Below are 19,337 nucleotides of genomic sequence, written 5' to 3' on the forward strand. Positions count from 1 at the left end.
GACTAAAGAAATTAAAGGGATACGAATAGGAAAAGAGGAACTTAAGATGTCACTATTTGTGGCTGACATGATTCTATATTTAGAGGATCCAAAAACCTCCTCCAGAAAACTTCTAGACCTCATCAATGAATTCAGCAAAATAGCAGGCTATAAAATCAACATGCATAAATCTAAAGCATTTTTATACGCAAGCGATGAAACAGCTGAAAGGGAAATGAGGAAAACAACTCCATTTGCAATCGCCTCAAAAAAAAAATAAAATACTTGGGTATCAATCTAACCAAAGAAGTAAAAGATCTCTACAATGAAAACTACAAAACACTGAAGAAAGAAATTAAGGAAGACCTTAGAAGATGGAAAGATCTCCCATGTTCTTGGATAGGCAGAATTAATATTGTCAAAATGGCCATACTACCAAAAGTGCTATACAGATTCAATGCAATTCCAATTAAAATCCCAATGATGTACCTCACAGAAATAGAGCAAGCAATCATGAAATTCATCTGGAAGAATAAGAAACCCAGAATAGCTAAAGCAATCCTTAGCAGGAAGAATGAAACAGGGGGTATCGCAATACCAGAACTTCAACTCTACTACAAAGCAATAGTAACAAAAACGGCAAGGTATTGGCACCAAAATAGACAGGTAGATCAATGGTACAGAATAGAGGACATGGACACAAACCCAAATATATACAATTTTCTAATACTAGACAAAGGTGCCAAAAATATGCAATGGAGAAAAGATAGCCTCTTCAACAAATGGTGCTGGGAAAACTGGAAATCCATATGCAACAGAATGAAACTAAACCCCTATCTCTCACCCTGCACAAAACTCAACTCACAATGGATCAAGGACCCTGAAATCAGACCAGAGACCCTGCATCTTATAGAAGAAAAAGTAGGTTCAAATCTTCACCTTGTAGGCTTAGGATCAGACTTCCTTTATAGGACTCCCATAGCACAAGAAATAAAAGCAAGAATCAATAACTGGGATAGATTCAAACTAAATAGCTTTCTCTCAGCAAAGGAAACTATCAGCAATGTGAAGAGAGAACCTACAGAGTGGGAGAATATCTTTGCCACTCATACTTCAGATAGAGCACTAATTTCCAGAATATAAAGAACTCAAAATACTCTACACCAAGAATACAAATAACCCAATCAACAAATGGGCTAAGGCAATGAACAGACACCTCACAGAAGAAGATGTACAAGCAATCAACAGATATATGAAAAAGTGTTCAACATCTTTAGTAATAAGAGAAATGCAAATCAAAACTACACTAAGATTCCATCTCACTCCAATTAGAATGGCGATTATCAAGAATACAAGCAACAATAGGTGTTGGAGAGGATGTGGGGAAAAAGGTACACTCATACATTGCTGGTGGGCCTGCAAATTAGTGCAGCCACTCTGGAAAGCAGTGTGGAGATTCCTTAGAAAACTTGGAATGGAACCACCATTTGACCCGGCTATCCCACTCCTCAGCCTATACCCAAAGGACTTAAAATCAGCATACTACAGAGATACAGCCACATCAATGTTCATAGCGGCTCAATTCACAATAGCCAGACTATGGAACCAACCTAGATGCCCTTCAATTGATGAATGGATAAAGAAACTGTGGTATATATATATATATATATATATATATAAGGGAATATTACTCAGCTATAAATGATAATAAAATTATGACATTTGCAGGCAAATGGATGAAATTGGGGAATATCATGCTAAGTGAGATAAGCCAATCTCAAAAATCCGAAAGAGGAATGATCTCACTGATAAGCGGATGATGACACTTAATGGGGGGTGGGAGCGGGACAAGAATGGAGGAAGGAGGGACTGTATAGAAGGAAAAGAGGTGGGAGGGGTAGGGGAAGGGAAAAAATAACGGAATGAATCAAACATCATTACTCTATGTAAATGTATGAATATGCAAATGGTATGCTGTTACTTCATGTACAAACTGAAACAACATGTATCCTATTTGTTTACAATAAAAATAAATTTAAAAAAAAAGAGAGATTGTAATGGAAAGCTTGGTTCTCATCCCTGTCCCTGATACCAATCCAATTAAGAGAACACAGCTTTGAGGAAAAGGAAAGAAGATTTATTGCTTTGCTAGCAAAGGAGAAACACAGGGGATTCCTGTCCCAAAGGCTGTGGTACTGCCCATCATGGGTAATAAGGGGTTTTTAAGAGGTGATTCAGAGGAAATAAGATTAGGGAGGAGAGATTAGGAAGGAAAAGATCAGGGAAGAAAAGGTTAGGGAAAAGAAAATCAGGGAGGAGAAAATTTAGGGTAAAGAAGATCAGGGAGAATGTCAAGGAAAAGGTTGGGAAAAAAGAAAAAAAATCTAAGTTTCAAAGCATCAAGTGAATCCCTGTTTTAAGGTCAGTCTTAAAATTCAGTGGGATCTTCTGCCATTGTAAAGATAGAAAGAGTCTGCACCTGTGTAAATAGGAGACTCTTTCCAAACTGCCCTCAACCCCTCATAAAAGCTGCAAAGAATTTTCGTCACTTATCTTATCTGTAAAGGCCAGGTGGCTGACCCAAAAGCAAATTTAAAGATAATGATAACCCTCCTCTCGGAGGTCAGGGTGACCCAGAACTTAAAATAACATGCTTTGTATACAATTTTATATGTTAACCAATTAAAAAGAACACTGTAAAACTGCTTGCCTTTCATTATAAAAACCCTGCTAAACAAGGGCTTGGGACCTCTTAGCGTCACCGGTTACCGAGTGCACGGAGAACCAGGCTCGAGCTTGCTAATAAATGACTCTTTGTTGCTTGCATTGATCGTGGTCTATGGTGGTCTTTGTGGGGTCTCGAGCCACTGGGCACAACACCATCTTATGACTCAGTTTCTTCATCTGGAAAATTGAAATGACATTAGTCTTTAATTTATAGAATACTTATTAGGATCAAGTAAGAAAATCATAGTGTGTTAGTCAGATTTCTGTTGCTATAATAAAATAGCAGAGATAATTAATTTATAAAAAGGAAGGGTTTTTTGGCTCACGGTTTTGGAGGTTCCATGATTGGGCAAACCACTGCTTTTAATTCTCTGGTGGTGGAGCCAGATGGCAATGGTGGGGACCACATGGTGGAGCAAAATGCTCACCTCATGTCTGGGAAGCAAAAGAAGAAGAGACTGGGTCCCACACTCTCCTGCAAGGGGATACCCCCAATGATCAAAGGACCTCCCATTAGGCCCCACTTCCTAAAGTTGTTCTACCACCTGCCAATAGCACCACCCTGGGAACCAAGCCTGGGCCTTTGGGGACATTCAACTTTCAAACTACCCAAACCTAGTAAGGGATTCATTGCATTGTCAAGCACATGCTAAGGACTCGACAGATGAGAGTAAAATATTATTAGACTAAAGTTTCAAATTTTTTTTTTATGGACTCAATGCCTTCATTTTATTTTTTTATTTATTTTTGTGTGGTGCTGATGATCAAATGCAGTGCCTCACATGTGCTCTACTGCTGAGCCCAGTAGAGCCCAGCCCTAAAGTTTCAATTTTTTTTGGACATGACTTATAAGGTACAGTAATGCCTGGCTGACACACACATGAAAACAAAGGATGTTTTTTTCTCAGTTCCCGATCTTCACAGACATTGTCTCTGCCTGAAATACTTTCCATTCTTTTGATGTACCGAACATGCTTCTGTCTCAGCATCTTTGCCCTGACTGCTTTCTTTGCCGAGGAGAATCTTTTCCCAATCTTTACCTTTCTCACTTTCTCGGTCCACTCATGTCTCCGCCCTTACTGGTGCCTCCCTGGTAACTTTGGTCCACTTCACCTTTTGAACATAGCCCTTGCTGCTTATTTTAAAAGGAACGTGTTTTTCTTTTCCTCTTCTCCCTCACCTCTTCCCTAACCTGGGGGTAGAAAACAAGATTACCTTGAGTTATCTGTGGTCCACAGAAAGGAGATGTCAGCAGAAAGATTAAGAGTGACTATCTCCCAAATCAACAAGTGAATTTCAACACACCTTCAAGGTGCATCTGGTACCCCCTGCCAGGGCACACCTGGGATGTAGCCTTTGAAGCCCTCTGTTTAAACGTCCTCTGTTTTCCCCACAGGCAGGACCACAGCCTCTGAGACTGGAGTCCCCTGTGTTTCCCCTTTGCTAGCAAAGCAATAAGCCTTCTTTTTCCTCTCAAAACTGTGTCCTCATTAAATTGGCATGAACTAGCATTAGGGACAAGGCCCAAACTTTTGGTAACACTCTGACCAGTCCCAAGACTGCTTCTTTACTCTGTTTAGTTTCCTTTATTACCACGTAAATATAATGGCCGGCATTGTATTTGTTGTCGGTTTCTTTTTCTTTTTCTTTTTTATTTGGTACTGAAGATTGAGTCCAGGGTGCTTTACCACTGAGATCCATCCCTAGTTCTTTTGAATTTTTATTGTGAGAAAGTGTCTTGCTTAAGTTGTATAGGGCCTCACTAGATTGCTGAGGCTGGTCTCAAACTTGTGATCCTTGTTTCAGTCTCCTAAATCACTGGGTTTACAGGCATACACCACCACACCTGGTGTCAGTTTCTTTATACTTTTTCCCCCTTACTAGAATGTAAGCTCTACAAAGACTGGAATTTTGTCTTGTTTCCTGTTGTATCTCCAACACTTATAAAATCCATGACTCATTGAACTGGTGATGTGGTTCAATGATAGATTATTTGCCTAGCATGCATGATACCCTAGCACCACAAATAAACAAAAAATCCAGATAAAATCTATGACTCATGAAAGTCAGTTAATGGTTTTTTGTGGAAAGACAAATTAATGTAAGATATTGGTGAGTTGCTTGGTAAAGTTTCCTGATAAAGATATCCCAAGATGCAGATAAGAAATACTCTTTTAGATCCTGAAATAACCTCCTAGGACTAGGTAGGACCATCCACAGACCTAGTGGAGACATTAACAACACCAGCAGGGGCTCTCACCAACTTCAAAGGGCAGGCCAAGGCGAGGTGGTGCACACCTGTAATCCCAGTGATTTAGGAGGCTGAGACAGGAGGATCTCAAATTCAAGGCCAGGCTCTGTAAGCAATTTAGCAAGGCCCTAAGCACCTTAGAGAGATCCTTTCTCAAAAAATAAAAAGGGATGGGGATGTGGCTCACTGGTAAAGCACCCCTGGGTTCGATCCCTGATATCCGAAAAAGAAAAGAAATTCCCTGGTTGTGAGGAAAATGATCACAATGATACACACTTATCTGTCTCTGGCCAGCAGCATTTTCTTGTCTGCAGTGTGTGCAACCAGCCAACTGTCATAAAATTTCCTATCATCAAGAAAAATCTGGGTGAGATCTTCATTTTCTGTACTTCATCCTCCACTACTGAACTCTCTGTGGATTTTTATCTCCTCATGTAACAGTGGTCCACTTCACCTTTTGAATATAAGCTCTGAAGATATGCTCTAAGGCTTACTTTTAAAAGTCATGTTTTTGGACTGAGGATATAGCTCAGTTGGTAGAGTGCTTACCTCGCATGCATAAGGCCCTGGGTTCAATCCCTAGCACCACAAAAAAAAAAAAAAAAAATGAGGTAGACGCAATTTCCTTTTCTTCCTCTCCCCCTCCCTAACCTGGGGGGTGGGGGGGGACAAGATCACCTTGAGTTTTCTGGGGTCCCCAGGAAGGAGATGTTTGCTAGAGGATCTAAGAAATGAATATCTCCCAAATTATTAAATTAGCAAGGGAGTCCTAATACACACGCCATCAGGGTGCCCTGGGACCCCCTACCAGAGCACACCTGGAAAGTAGCCTTTAAATCTGGAATGTAGCCTTTGAATAGCTCCTTTAAAAGTCCTCTGTTTTCCCTGATGGGCAGAATCACAGCCTCTGGGACAGGAGTCCCCAGTGTTTCTCCTTTGTTAGCAAAGCAATAAAACAACTTTTTCCTTTTTCTCAAAACAGCATCCTCATTATTAAACTGGCATTAATTGGCATTGGGGACAAGAACCGAGCTTTCCGTTACACAGAGTTGATACTTTTGATCATTCACTTCCTATTCTCATCCTTCCTGAAACAGCTTTATTGGAGAACACTGGTATTTTGCTGAGGAGCATAGTAAGAGCTTCACCACTCTGGTGTTCGGTTTTGCACTCATTTTCCAGTAGGGCTTTGGCTTAACACAGTGAGCAGGATTTGTGTTCCAACTTCTCTGTTTCCCAGCCTTTGGATTAGAAATGGCCTTTTATCTTTTTTCAATGACTGTTAACAAAGGTTTCATTGTGAGATGTCCATCATCTGTTTTTTAACTTTTCAATCTGGTCATCTGCCAGCTATTTCAGCTGCACAAAGCCATTACTCAAAACTTGAACTTGAATTTCTTCTTTTTTTCTTTCTTTCTTGCTTTCTTTCTTTCTTTTTTTTTTTTTTTTTTTTGCTGTGCATGTGTACAAAAGCACTTGTTGGCCAGGCATGGTAGTGTGCATCTGTAAACCCAGTGACCTGGGAGGCTGAGGCAGGAGCATCAGCCAGGCCAGCCTAAGCAACTTAATGAGACCCTGTCTCAAAATAAATCAAAAGGGTTGGGAATGTAGCTAAGTGGTACAGTGCCTCTGAGTTCAATCCCTGGGATCTACAATAAATAAATAAATAGTCCTTGGTTTTAGATAAGAAAATGAAAAACAAAAACAAAAACAAAAAAAACAAGAAAAAAACACCAAACAGCAAGGCCTGAGAAAAGGGAGCGAAAATGGAAGCCATGCATTGATAGCTTTCTCAGTGCATTCCATTCCAAAGACAGAACAATCCCTAGGAAGGAAGCCCAAGCACTGATCCTTCCCCAAATACCTCCTTTCCCAGTGACCTTACAATGGGACCCTGAAGAGAAGGAGATAAACAATGAATGCTGAACCCACATCCTTCATTCTTCTCCAAGTAAAAATATTGCTCAGTAAGAACAAATTTTTTAATTCTCACAAACCTGTTTCCTGAGTGCCCAAACTGATATGCTCACTAGACCACACCTCAAAAATAACCTATATAAACCCAGTCCCTTTCTTTGTTCAGTAGCTCATTATCCATCAGGAAGATGGGTCCACCAGTGCCATTTCTTCCCTGCATCCCCTTCCTGAATAAACAACTGAGATGATTCGTGAGGTTTGTGTCTTGCCTGGTATTTTTGTGCTAACACTTGATCCATTTTTAAAAATTGAGTTACTTGGTATTTTTGCTGTTCTGTGAGTTCCTCATATATTGTGAATATTAACCCTATTAGATATGGAAAATGACAAACCCCCAAAGGAGTGAGACCTGGGAAAAGGGGAGTGAGAAAAAAAGCCACACATTGAGAAAATTGATCCTTTCTTAATACTTTCTTTCCCAGTGATAAATCAAACCCTGGGAGGAGGTGTCCATCAAACCTAGAAAGGCAGCCTCTGCTTTAGGTTAAAAAAAAAAAAAAAAATAGAAAAAAAGAAAGAAAGAAAGGCAGTTTCTGGGAAGAAGCCAAAGCATTGATCCTCCCTAAACAATCCTTTCCAGATACCAATCACTGACTCCAGGCCCTCCATCCAGTCCAGTAAGATAAATCCCAGACACTGACCACTGACCCCAGACACCCTCCCATATTACCCAATAAAACAGACCTCAAATTCTTGAGTGCCCAAGCTGACACACGCATTAATTAAGTCACCTCTCAGCATAATCTACATAAGCTCGGTCCCCTTCTTTATTTGGTGGCTCATTTTCCAGGAGGAAAGTGGGTTCACTGGTGTTGCCCGGTTCCTGCATGAAACTTCATTCCTGAATAAAAGGCTGAGATGATCCGTAAAGTTTGCATCCAGTCTGGTCTTTTTGTGCTAACAAACCCATTATCAGATGTATAGTTTGCAAATGTTTTTTCCATTCTGTGGGTTACCTTTTCATTGTGTTTATTTCCTTTGCCATGCAGAGATTTTTGGCTTGATGCAGTCCCATTTATTCATTTATTTAGCCTGTGTTTTTGTTATCATAACCAAAAAGTCATTACCAAGACCAATGTCAAGAAGTTTTCCCTGGATTTTCTTTTAGAGGTTGTGCTTACTTGTTCATTTTGTTTTTTGAGGTGCTGAGGATCAAACCCAGGTCCTCATGCATGCTATGAAAATGCTCTACTGGTGGGCTGAACTCCCATTTGCCAGTTTTATCTCTTTCATTTAGATCTTTAGTCTATTTTGAGTAAATTTTTGTGTATGGTATAAGACAAAGGTCCAATTTCATTCTTTTCCACGTGGTTTTCTGCTTTTTCAGAATCTTTTCTTGAAAAGACTTCTCTTTCCTTATTGTGTATCCCTGGCACCTTCATTAAAATTTGCTTGATCGTGGGTATGAGCTTATTTCTGGGTTGTCTACTGTTTCATTTGTCAATATGTCTGTTTTTATGCAAGTACCACACTTTTCTGATTACTATAGCTTTATAATATAGCTTGAAATCAGAGTGTGATATCTCCAGCCTTATTCTTTTTTCTCAAGATTGCTTTGGCTATTCAGAGATTTTTAGGAATTTTTTTCCTACTTATGTGAAAAATGCAATTGTAATTTTGATAGGGGTTGCATTAAATCTGTAGATAGCAGTGCATAATACAGACACTTTAACAATAGCAATTATTCTAAGTCATGAACATGGGATATCTTTCCATTTATTTATATCTTCCTCAATGTCTTTCATTAGTGTCTTATAGTTTTCACCATACAGATCTTTCACCTCTGTGGTTTAACTTATTTGTAAATATTTTATTTTTCTTTATGCTGTTATAAATTAGATCATTTTCTTAATTCTTTTTTTTAAATTTTGGATAGTTTATTGTCAATGTATAGAATGTGTATGTGGAAGTTAAAGTGTAGAGATTTTGTACACAATTGAAGTTGTTATCAGCTTAAATTGGAATGTTATAATTATGTGTTACATAAGCCTCATGGTCATCACATAGAAGAAAACCTCTGGTAAATACACAAAAGATACAGATAAAGGTATTAAAGCATATCACTACAAAAATTCAACAAATCACAAAGAAGAGAGTAAGATCAGAAGAAAGGAACAAAGGAACAACAAAATAGTAAATAATTGACAACATGACAATAGTAAGTCCTTACCCATCAGTAATTATTTTAAATGTAAATGGACTAGATTCTCTAATCAAAGATGCGAAAGTGACTGAATAGATTTTAAAGACAAGGTCCAACAAAATGCTGCTTACAAAAGACTGACTTTAGTCTCACAGGTACACATGCATTAAAAGTAAAGGGATGGGAAAAGGTTTACCATGTAAATGGTATCCAAAGGACAACAGAAATAGCTATACTTAGACAAATAGACTTTCAGTTAAAATCTGTCACATGAGACAAGAAGGTCACTGTATGATAATAAAGGAGTCAGTGCTTCAAGAGGACATATAATTGTAAGTACATGTGCACACATTGGAGAATCTAAATATATAAAGTGAATGTGAACAGAACCTCAGGTAAAACAGACTGCAATTCAATAATAATAGTATTATTATTTCAATAATGAATAGATCATCCAAACCAAAAATTAATAAGGAAACAGAAGACTTGAATAATACCATAGACTAAATGGATGTAATAGACATGTATAAAACATCCCATCCAACTGGAGCAGAATATACTTCTTCTCAATTGCACATGGAATATTCTTCAGGATAGATTATGTGCTGGGCCACAAAGCAAGTCTTAACAAATTTAAGAAGACTGAAATCATTTCAAGTATCTTTTTTGACTTCATGGTATAAAACTAGAAACCAATACTAGGAGCAATTTTGAAAATTTGTGGAAAATATGTGGAAATTAAACAACACACTCATAAACACCCAGTGAATCAAAGAAGAGGTCAAAAAAGAAATAAGAAATATCTTGAAGAGAAAAGGATGCAGTTTACTGGCTGAGTGCTTACTAATCATGCACAAGGTCCTGGGTTCAATCCCAATACTGTGGGATTGAAGACACATGCACACATGCGCACGCGCACACACACACACACACACACATACACACAGCATTTTGAAGCAGAAATGGAAGCAGAATATATCAAAACTTATGAGATGCAGCAAAAACAATGCTAAAAGGGAAGTTTATAGCAGTAAACATCTGGATTAAGAAAAAAATATATCTCTGGGCACTGGCACAGCCTGTAATCCCATAGATTGGGGAGGCTGAGGCAAAAGAATGGCAAGTTTGAGGCCAGCCTCAGCAATTTAGCAAGGCCCTAAGCAACTTCATAAACCACTGTCTCGAAACAAAAAATAAAAAGGACTGGGTATATAGTTCAGTGGTTAATCCCCCCTGGATTCATTCCCCAGCATCAAAGAAAAAAAGAAAAAAAAATCCTAAATAAACAACCTAACTTCCTACCTCAAGGAACTAGAAAAATAAAAACAAACTAAGCCCAAGGTAGTAGAATGAAGGAAATAAAAAAGATTATTCAGAAACACTCAAGTACCTTAAGTCTGGTATATTCTTTGTTAACCCTCTAGAATTCTGGTGTTTTTATTTACATAGATTAATTGAACGGGCTTTTCACCTCTGGAAGCTTTGCAAAAGTCTTTGTAAAAACTAGTAATATATCCACAGACTTCTTGTTTTCCAATTTTTTATTCTGTTTCTTTACCTTCCTGTACTTCATTGGGGCCTAAAATAACAAGTGAATTTACCACTGTTGTTGAGTTTTTCCTTGAAGCCCTTTGATTACATCTATAAACCTACTTCTTCAAAGAGAGTCTTATTCTTTCTTTTCTTTCTTTTTTTTTTTTTTTGGTAGCAGGGATTTAACCCAGGGGTGCTTAACCACTGAACCACATCCCCAACTCTTTTTATATTTTTATTTTGAGGCAGGGTCTCACTAAGTTGCTTAGGGCCTAAGTTGCTGAGGTTGGCTTTAATTTGCAATCCTCCTGCCTCAGCCTCCAGAGTCCCTGGGATTACAAGCGTGTACCACCCCGCCCAGCTGGAGAGTTTTGTTATTCTTATTATTATCAAATTTTACAAAAGATGTTTTGTATCTCGGATGGCCTATGATAATCTGACAACTTCCTAAGTTTTTTATTCCCCTCAGGATTTTAAAACTTCTGCACAATGTGCTGCCAGTCATTTCATAACACTTTTTTTTTTTTAATGGACAGAAACATTCTCCCTGAAGAAAATGCAAAAGTATTTACTTTCTAGTAAGGCAGTTATAATTTCCCCAGGCTTATAAAAAATCAGGTGGTGGAGATTGCAGTCAGTGATTCAGCACAGAAGGGAGAGGAGGTTGAGGTACCAGGCACAGAGATAGGACCTGGACCCAGTGGATGCACTGGTTGAAGCAATGCCAGGCAGAGCTGGGGTTGAGGGTGGGGGGAAAGGAGCTCAGAAGGAGGAGGAGCTAGAGCTTGGAATCCATTATTCCCTTCAGGAATTCCTGTTCTGCTGTGTCTGCAGCCAGGTTTTAATTCCAGAATCAAGCAGGGCAGGCCATCCCCAGATCTTACTCCAGCTGTGCTACAGTCAAGCTACAGTCAAAGTTTTCCTCAGCAGAACAACCCACACCAGGGGTACCTTTACAGGATGTTCTCTTTACTGGATGTTTTGCTATCATTCTGCCTGAAGATTGTAGTAATAAATGTAGTATTAGTCAGCTTTTCATTACTCTGAAAAAATACCTGAGATAATCAATTTATAAAAGAGAAAATAATTATTTTAGCTTATAGTTTTGGAAGTTTCAGCTTATGACCAGTTGGCCCCATTGCTTTGGGCCTGTGGCAAGGTAGCACATCATGGCAGGAGCATACAGTGGAGCAAGCTACTCAGCTCACAATGGCAGGAAAGTAAAGAAAAAGAGGAAGAGATCAGTATCCCATCATCCCATTTGAGAGCATGATCCCCAATGACCTAAGACCTCCCCGCTAGGCCCCAACCCTTAAAGATTCCTACCACCTTCCAGTAGAGCCAAGCTAAGCACCAAAACTTTTACCACTTGGGTCTTTGGGAGATATTCCAGATCCAAACTATACTAAGCACTAATCTACAATGAGCAGGATGTGGTTGGTGCCTCTGAAAGTCATGCCACACACGACCTGCACCATTGTACTCAGTGGCCTATCCTTCCTATCACCTCAATGTGACCCCCTTTCCCCAAAGTCCCTTTGGGTTTCTCCAATTCCCTACCCTAGATTTATCCTAAAAACAAGTATCCCCTTCCTTCTGGGAAGGTTTCCAGTTCATTTCATCCCCCTGCCTCCCCTCTTCCTTCACCCCTAGAAGATGGAAGGTGAGGTCATGAGTATCCATAGAAGCCCATAATACTGAGAGAAAGTGTTAAACTACATAGGAAGTTGAGAAGGATTTGGTTTTACTCATGAGATAGAAGTGTAAAGAGCAGGGATTGGCATCAGAAGGCCTAGGTCACAATCCCAAGCATGCTCTCAGCAGACTTGGGTGAGTTTTAGAATTTCACTTTGGACACTTGACTCTGAACTTCAGAGATGTCACCTGTTATCTTTAAGTGGATTGAGCTAGATGAGGACTATTTCTATGTATGTCCAGTGCTTAAGGGGATATAGCTCAAGAGTAGAATGCCCCTGGGTTCAATCCCCAGTTTTGGAAAAATAAATCAATACTGGGATTTTAGGTGTGTACCACCAAGCTCAGCTAGAATCATATTCTTTTTAAAATTCATGGATTAGATTGGGTTTGTTTGTATTTTACTTAAGAGTTTTCCATTATATTTGTAAACAATGTTTCTGTTTATGTTTTTTAAGCATAAAAGAAAGTTTATTGACTCATTTAATTTAACAATCTAGTCCATAATTCCATCTAGGTTTATAAAGGAGAGACATTTTCAGTTTGTTTATTTTGTGCTGACCTTATCTGGTTTGGGTTTCAGGGTAAAATAAGTCTTGCAAAATGACTCCTGTAACTTTCCTTCTTCCTATTCTCTGAAATAGTTTCTCCAAACTGAATATTAGTTATCCTTTTATGTCTTATTAAACAAACCTCTAAAAATACCAGAGTGAACTTTTACTCAGGCAAGATGGTGCTAGATACCCTATACAAACTTCTCAGCAAAACATGCTGGAGAGACTAGTTTTTAAGTTATGTAACTGTAGTGTCAAGCTGGCAAAAAAAAAAAAAAAAAAAAAGGGAAAGCAGGAATTCAGAGTCAGAGGAAACAAAAAACCCAGAAACCTAATTCTTCTCTCAGGACATCTCTACATCCTGATGAACTTAAATTTTAGTTTTGATGACTGAGTCCATTACAAGTATTACTGGAAGGTAGGTGACAACGCCCACATATCAGAGTTCTTGAAGATTCCCCTATAAAACTGGGTCTGTAAGAGGCTAAGCATAATGTATAAGGGTACACCAGAAATAAACCATACCACCAAGAGGACAGTAAAAAAAACTGGCTTATTTTTGCCTTGTTGCTGAGTGGGGAGAAGGGGAAATGACTTCCTTGAAAATTTAAAACTAGTTCCTATTTGGGCTCAAGGCTATATAGAATAAATTTCCCAGTCTTCTTTGTACTAAATGTGGACTGCATGTTTTAGCCAATAGGAGATAAATGGAAGTGATTCTTGTATTTCATCAGGATTTTCCATGTATGTTCATAAGTGAGATTTTTGATATTCTTGTCTGGTCTGAGCACTCCTGGGAAGGGAGAAAGGTTATTGGAGTAGGCAGCCAGCAATCTCTGACACAGCAGTGCAGGACAGAATGAGACATAGAAAGGGGTGCCCTAGAAATAGAATTTAGGCGTGAGCAAAGGGACTCAAAGCTGAGTGTGGTGGTAAACACCTCTAATCTACACAAGGTAACCTACTTAGCAGGCTGAAGCAGAAGAATCACACGTTCAAGGCAAGTCCCCGCAACTCAGTGAGACCCTGTCTCAAAATAAAAATTAAATTGTTGGGGCTGCAGCTCAGTGGTAGAGTGCCCCTGAGTTCAATCTTCAGTACTGGGGTGGGAGCAGGGGGAGGAGAAAATTTTAATTCTTTAAAGAAAATCCCAACTAAAGTTGGGATTTTAAACATAAATGTTTAAGCCAAGAGAGCAAGAAGCCATCATTACTGATAGAATGGAGAGAGAGGAAATTATTTTTTTCTGCAATTCCAAAGCAGTCTGGATCATTCTGTGAGCTAGAGGTGGGGGGAGTCTTGAATTGAATACTCAGAAGGGATGTGTGTGTGTGTGTGTGTGTGTGTGTGTGTGCGCGCATCAGAGAAGTACAGCACAATTTAAATATTTCTTCAATGATCTCTTTTCCTGGATGTGTTTGTCAGGTCTCTTATTTCAAATGGATCCGAATTTAACCAAACTCTGGTCTCTGCTTTCCTCAGTTCCTCTTCTCCTGTGTCCTACCCTGCCTCCTTGTACCTCACAGAGGCATCTCTCATTACCATGGAAACCTAAGTCTTGCCCTTGGAAGAGCTGGGCTTCCTCCACCCTGGCTAAAGGCCTCTGTGGTGCCAGGGGTGGAGTTGATTAAGAGTTCCTGTATGTAGGATGTACCTGCTGATGTAAGGAGTGTTCCAGTTTCAGCAAAGAGTAAACATTAAAATATTTTTAAAGCCCTTCCTTCCCCACTTAGTTCCACAGATCTAGGTACTTAGGACCTCTTTTCTTGCCCTAGGTTGAATCCCATGAATACCTACCAACTATGTGTTTCTCAACATTCTGTTATTCGTGGATTTCCAATTTTTTGTTAGTATGCTCCATAAAAAAGTTCTGAAAAATTATGTTCCACTTTACACATTTCTAGTTTAAAATCTAATATTCTCATTAAATTCTTTTGGTACATAGAACAAAATTCCTGCATATTAAAATTTTAACAAAGATGTAGCTATTACATTACTCTTTTTAATGTATCCAGTGGATTCTAAATATTATAGTGATATGATATTCCCCATCATCGATTTAAAAAAAAAAAAAAATCAATGAGCTCCTCTTTACCAAGGGGAAATATCACTCATTCCTCTTTCTCTTTGAACTCATGTTACCATTCCACTTTTCCCCCAGGATTTCATTCTAATGCAATGTGATTTTCAACCCCAGGGCAGCAAAGGCCATAGCATACTGTTCACCGATCCCAAATGAAGACTCACTGTAGAGGTTTTGGACATTTTCTTACTCACTCACTCCTTGGAGGGGAGGGGGGGGCTGCAATACAACACAGGGCCACGGTGTTCCTACAAGCTGCTGGGGGAATGTACAAGATAGGTTGCATGCCCACTGCACAGGTGGATTTCCTCAGATGTTTTATGAGTACATTTCTTTATAACCAAGGTCACACTGTTTAGATCCTCCCCTAAAGATTGAAAATAAGGGAAGTGGCCAAATGCTCCTCTCCATTTCCCTTGTTACCACATTCTTTTAGAGTCCTTATCTCACTTCATGATTTCCTAGGCACTGAGTAGTGTTTAACCCAATAGTATTTATTCCTGGTAGCTTTGTTTTAACCAGATGTAGTGGTGTGGCTCACATCTGAAATCCCAGTGACGGGGGAGAATGAGGCAGGAGGATTGCAAGTTCAAGGCCAGCCTGGGCAACTTGGTGAGACCCTATCTCAAAATAAAAATAAAAAGAGCTGGGGATGTAGTTAATTGGCTGAGTACTTCCTGGGTAAAATCCCTAGTACCCACCCCTGCAAAAGAAAGTTTTAAAATATTACCTCTTATAATTATCTGTAATAAAAATGTATTGGTCAAAAGTTCCAAATTCTAGATTGGGCACCTTGGCACATGCCTGTCAGGAGGATCTAGAGTTCAAAGTCAGCCTCAGCAACTTAGGAAGACTATATCTCCAAATTAAATATAAAAAGAGAGGGAATGTGACTCAGTGGTTAAGTGCTCCTGGATTCAATGTCTAGTAAAAAAAATTAAAAAAAAAAAAGTTCTGCCTAACTTTCAGTGACCATAAGCCTCTAAGTCTGCAAGTTATAATCAATTGATCAAAAGTATAAACATATTACAAATTTTAATAAATAATTATTAAACCAAAAAATTTGATCAGAAAGTATCTCAATAAAGATGAATGGAGATGTAATTTTTAATTAATTCAGAAATCTATGGGTGAATACTGCTTGTTGCTAGAATGAGAGAAAATTTAGACTCGATTTTATTATGTCATCCCCTGGCCTTACCGAAAAGAAATGAGAATAGAGTTGTTCAATAGTGATATTCAATCCTTTTATTTATTTATTTTTTATTTTATTTACTTATGTAACATGGAGGGTGGTTATCAGGTAGGTTTTTGTTGTTGTTTTTTGGTGCTGAGGATTGAACCCAAGGGTGCTTAATCACTGAGCCACATCCCCAGCCTTTTTTTCATATTTTATTTAGAGACAAGGTCTCACTGAGTTGCTTAGGTCCTTGCTAAATTGCTGAGGCTGGCTTTGAACTTGTGATCCTCCTGCCTCAGCCTCCCATGCCGCTGGTATTATAGGTAATAAGCCACCGTGCCCAGCTGTCAGATGGGTTCTTTCTTATGAATTCAAAGAATGAAATTTGTGGACACAAGGGTGAGGGCAAAATAAAAGAAATTTATTACGGTAATAGAAAGCAAGTAAACATAAGGCTGGTAGTGAGGGTCTGTTGGTGCAAGAGGAAGTACCTTTTGTGGTTGGCCGTGTCTAGGGGCTGTTAAGAAACTGTCTTTGTGGCTAGGACCAGCTGGGGTCAGAAGCTTGATTTCCCAATCCTCTCTTCCTCCTTTTCTTCTCTAAGACCTTTTCCTAGGTGCCTATGGGCGGGGTATCTTCCTGTCTCATTTATTTTTGGTACTCAGGATTGAATCCAGGAGTGCTTTACCATCGGACTACATCCATAGTCCTCTTTCTTTTTTTAAATTTTGAGACAGGGTCTCACTAAATTGCTGAGTGTCTCAGCTAAGATGCTGAGGCTGGTCTTGAACTTGGATCCTCCTTTCTCAACCTCTACAGTAGCTGGGATCGCAGGCCCCACGAATGCCTGGCTAAACATTTTTTAGATGAAATAAGATGAGGATTGGCTATAATTGGAACAAACATTTTTAAGATTTGATTTAATAAGAAATCCTTTAATTTTCTTAATAAATAATGCCTTCAAATTCAGATGAAAGTTGTAAAAGGAGTTAACTCTGCTTTGAACATAAAAGCCCTTGCTGCTCTGCCACAGTAGCTTACTTTAAAACTGTCACTTTTTCTTTTTCTTTATCGTTTCCCTCTCTTCCTCCCTAATTTTGGGGGAAGAAAGATTACCTTTCTTCCTATCCTACTCTGTTATCTGTCCTTGAATGTACACAACAGAGGAATAAATTAATTTGGACCTTGGGATTGGCATGGTACCAGAAAATCTAAGAAACGACTATCTCTCAGGGTCACAAGTGAATTATGACCTCTGACAAGGCACACCTGGAATGTAGCCTTTGAATCACCTCTTGAAAAGCCCTCTATTCCTCCTGATGGCCAGAATCACAGCCTCTGGGACAGGTGTCCTCTGTGTTTCTCTTTTGCTAGCAAAGAAATAAAACATCTTTTTCCTTTTTTCTCAAAACCTTATCTTTATTATTGGATTGGCATTGGGGACAAGGATGGAGGTTTCAGTAACAAAGTACGTTTTTGAAAATTTCAGTTGAGGAGTTCGTCATATATTTTGAGACTCAGTATTAAAACATGACAGTTCCATTTAAAGAAGCAGAGTCAAACTGGGGGTTTGACTCTGAAAGCTTTTCTTCTTCAATTTAGGAATTGACAGGTAGCAAACAAACATGGGCAATAAGAATATTTGGGTTGCCTGGGCACAGCGGTGCACACCTGTAATACCAGGGACTTGGGAGACTGAGGCAAGATGATCAAAAGTTAGAGGTTGGCCTCAGCAACTCATTGAGACCTATCTCAAAATAGAAAATAAAAAGGTCTGTGGGGCATAGTGGCACAGCTTGGCTTGGGAGGCTGAGGTAGGAGGATAGAGAGTTCAAAGCCAGCCTTAGCAAAAGCAAGCACTAAGCAACTCAGTGAGACCCTGTCTCTAAATATAATACAAAATAGTGTTGGGAATGTTGTTCAGTGGTCAAGTGCCCCTAAGTTCAATCCCCAGTATCCCCTCTGCCCCCGCAAAAAAAAAAAAAAAAAAAAAAGAAAAGAAAAAAGAAAAAAAGAAAAAGAAGGTGGGATTGGAGGAAGGTTCAGTAGACTGGTCCTGTTGTGTGGACTCCACGCCCACATTCCTTCTTTTGACAAAGCAATTTTATGTCAGGCCACTCTGGCTCTGCCCTGGCTTGGGTAAATAGTTGTTATATTTCTCAGGAAAAAAATCTATCTACAGGAAAACACAGAGCAAAGATTCCAGCATTCATGAAGATGAAATTGCACAGGTTTGTAGCCCCTTCCTAGTCCCTGGAGACTTTCTTGTCCCATCAAGAAAGACTAAAATTTCCGGGGGCCAATTTCAAAGGATTCCAAATGTAGCTGGTTTCAAGCCCCTTCACAATTCCTGGCTCTGTAAAGACTGGGTCCTTCTCTTTCCAAGGCAGTCCTTAAGTCTTTATGTTGCATGTCTCCCTCATTTCTAACTTCCTAATAAACTCTTGCTTGTACCTTACGCTTCTCGCTTGAATTTTTCCAGAGCATTCACAAGAACTGGTGAGTGGTCTTGCCCTGCAACAGAATGACTGTTGAGTTGACAAGAATTTCTTGGGCTTAATTTTCTGAGAACAGAAAACTCATTTCAGCATCCAGGACTTTCTACCAAGGGTCCTTGTGGTCCTCTCCAAGTCTCCTGCAGAGTAGCTCATATCTGTTAGGAAATGGAAAGTAGAAATTGTCCTTACTATCAATACTTAAACCACAATGTACTTGTCCCAATTTGCATACATTTCAATATTAGTAGAAACACATCCAGAAATGACAGGAAGCCTGTGGTAGGCTTATAAACCTGGATGAATCACTAAAGGAGTCTTCCCTGGAAGTTCCTACAACCCAGGCAGGGCATGGAACCCTAACAAGCAGTAGAGTGGCTAAGGAGAATATCTTTATTTTGTAAAGTACAAGAAGCACAATGCTGTGGTCATTGAATCTAAAATCCCATTAATCACTGGATGCACCATCATTTTATGGGCCCATAAGGAAGAAAAAAACACTCTAATTAGACTATAATAATGCTTTCTTATCACTTAAAAAATGTTATGCTATTGAAAGAGCTTTAAAAAACTTATTTACACATTGTGGGTTTTTAATTTTTTTTTTTTAGTTGTCAATGGACAACTATTTATTTATTTGTATGTGGTGCTGAGAATCAAACCCAGTGCCTCATACATTCTAGGCAAGCACTCTACCACTGAGCTATGATTCCAGCCCTA

The 19,337-nt window shown here is 39.1% G+C and overlaps 1 long non-coding RNA gene across 1 annotated transcript; it reads right to left on the reverse strand.

The window, feature by feature from the left end:
* Positions 1–13,822: 13,822 nt before the first annotated feature.
* On the reverse strand, positions 13,823–18,755 carry LOC306664596. Its single transcript, XR_013764749.1, has 3 exons — positions 18,728–18,755; positions 18,577–18,636; positions 13,823–13,885 (listed from the first exon to the last, which is right to left on the reverse strand). It is a non-coding gene; the product is annotated as an uncharacterized lncRNA (long non-coding RNA).
* Positions 18,756–19,337: the final 582 nt, after the last annotated feature.

This window comes from Sciurus vulgaris (assembly GCF_902686455.1).
Source record: "Sciurus vulgaris genome assembly, chromosome: 6".
Lineage (NCBI taxonomy): Eukaryota > Metazoa > Chordata > Mammalia > Rodentia > Sciuridae > Sciurus > Sciurus vulgaris.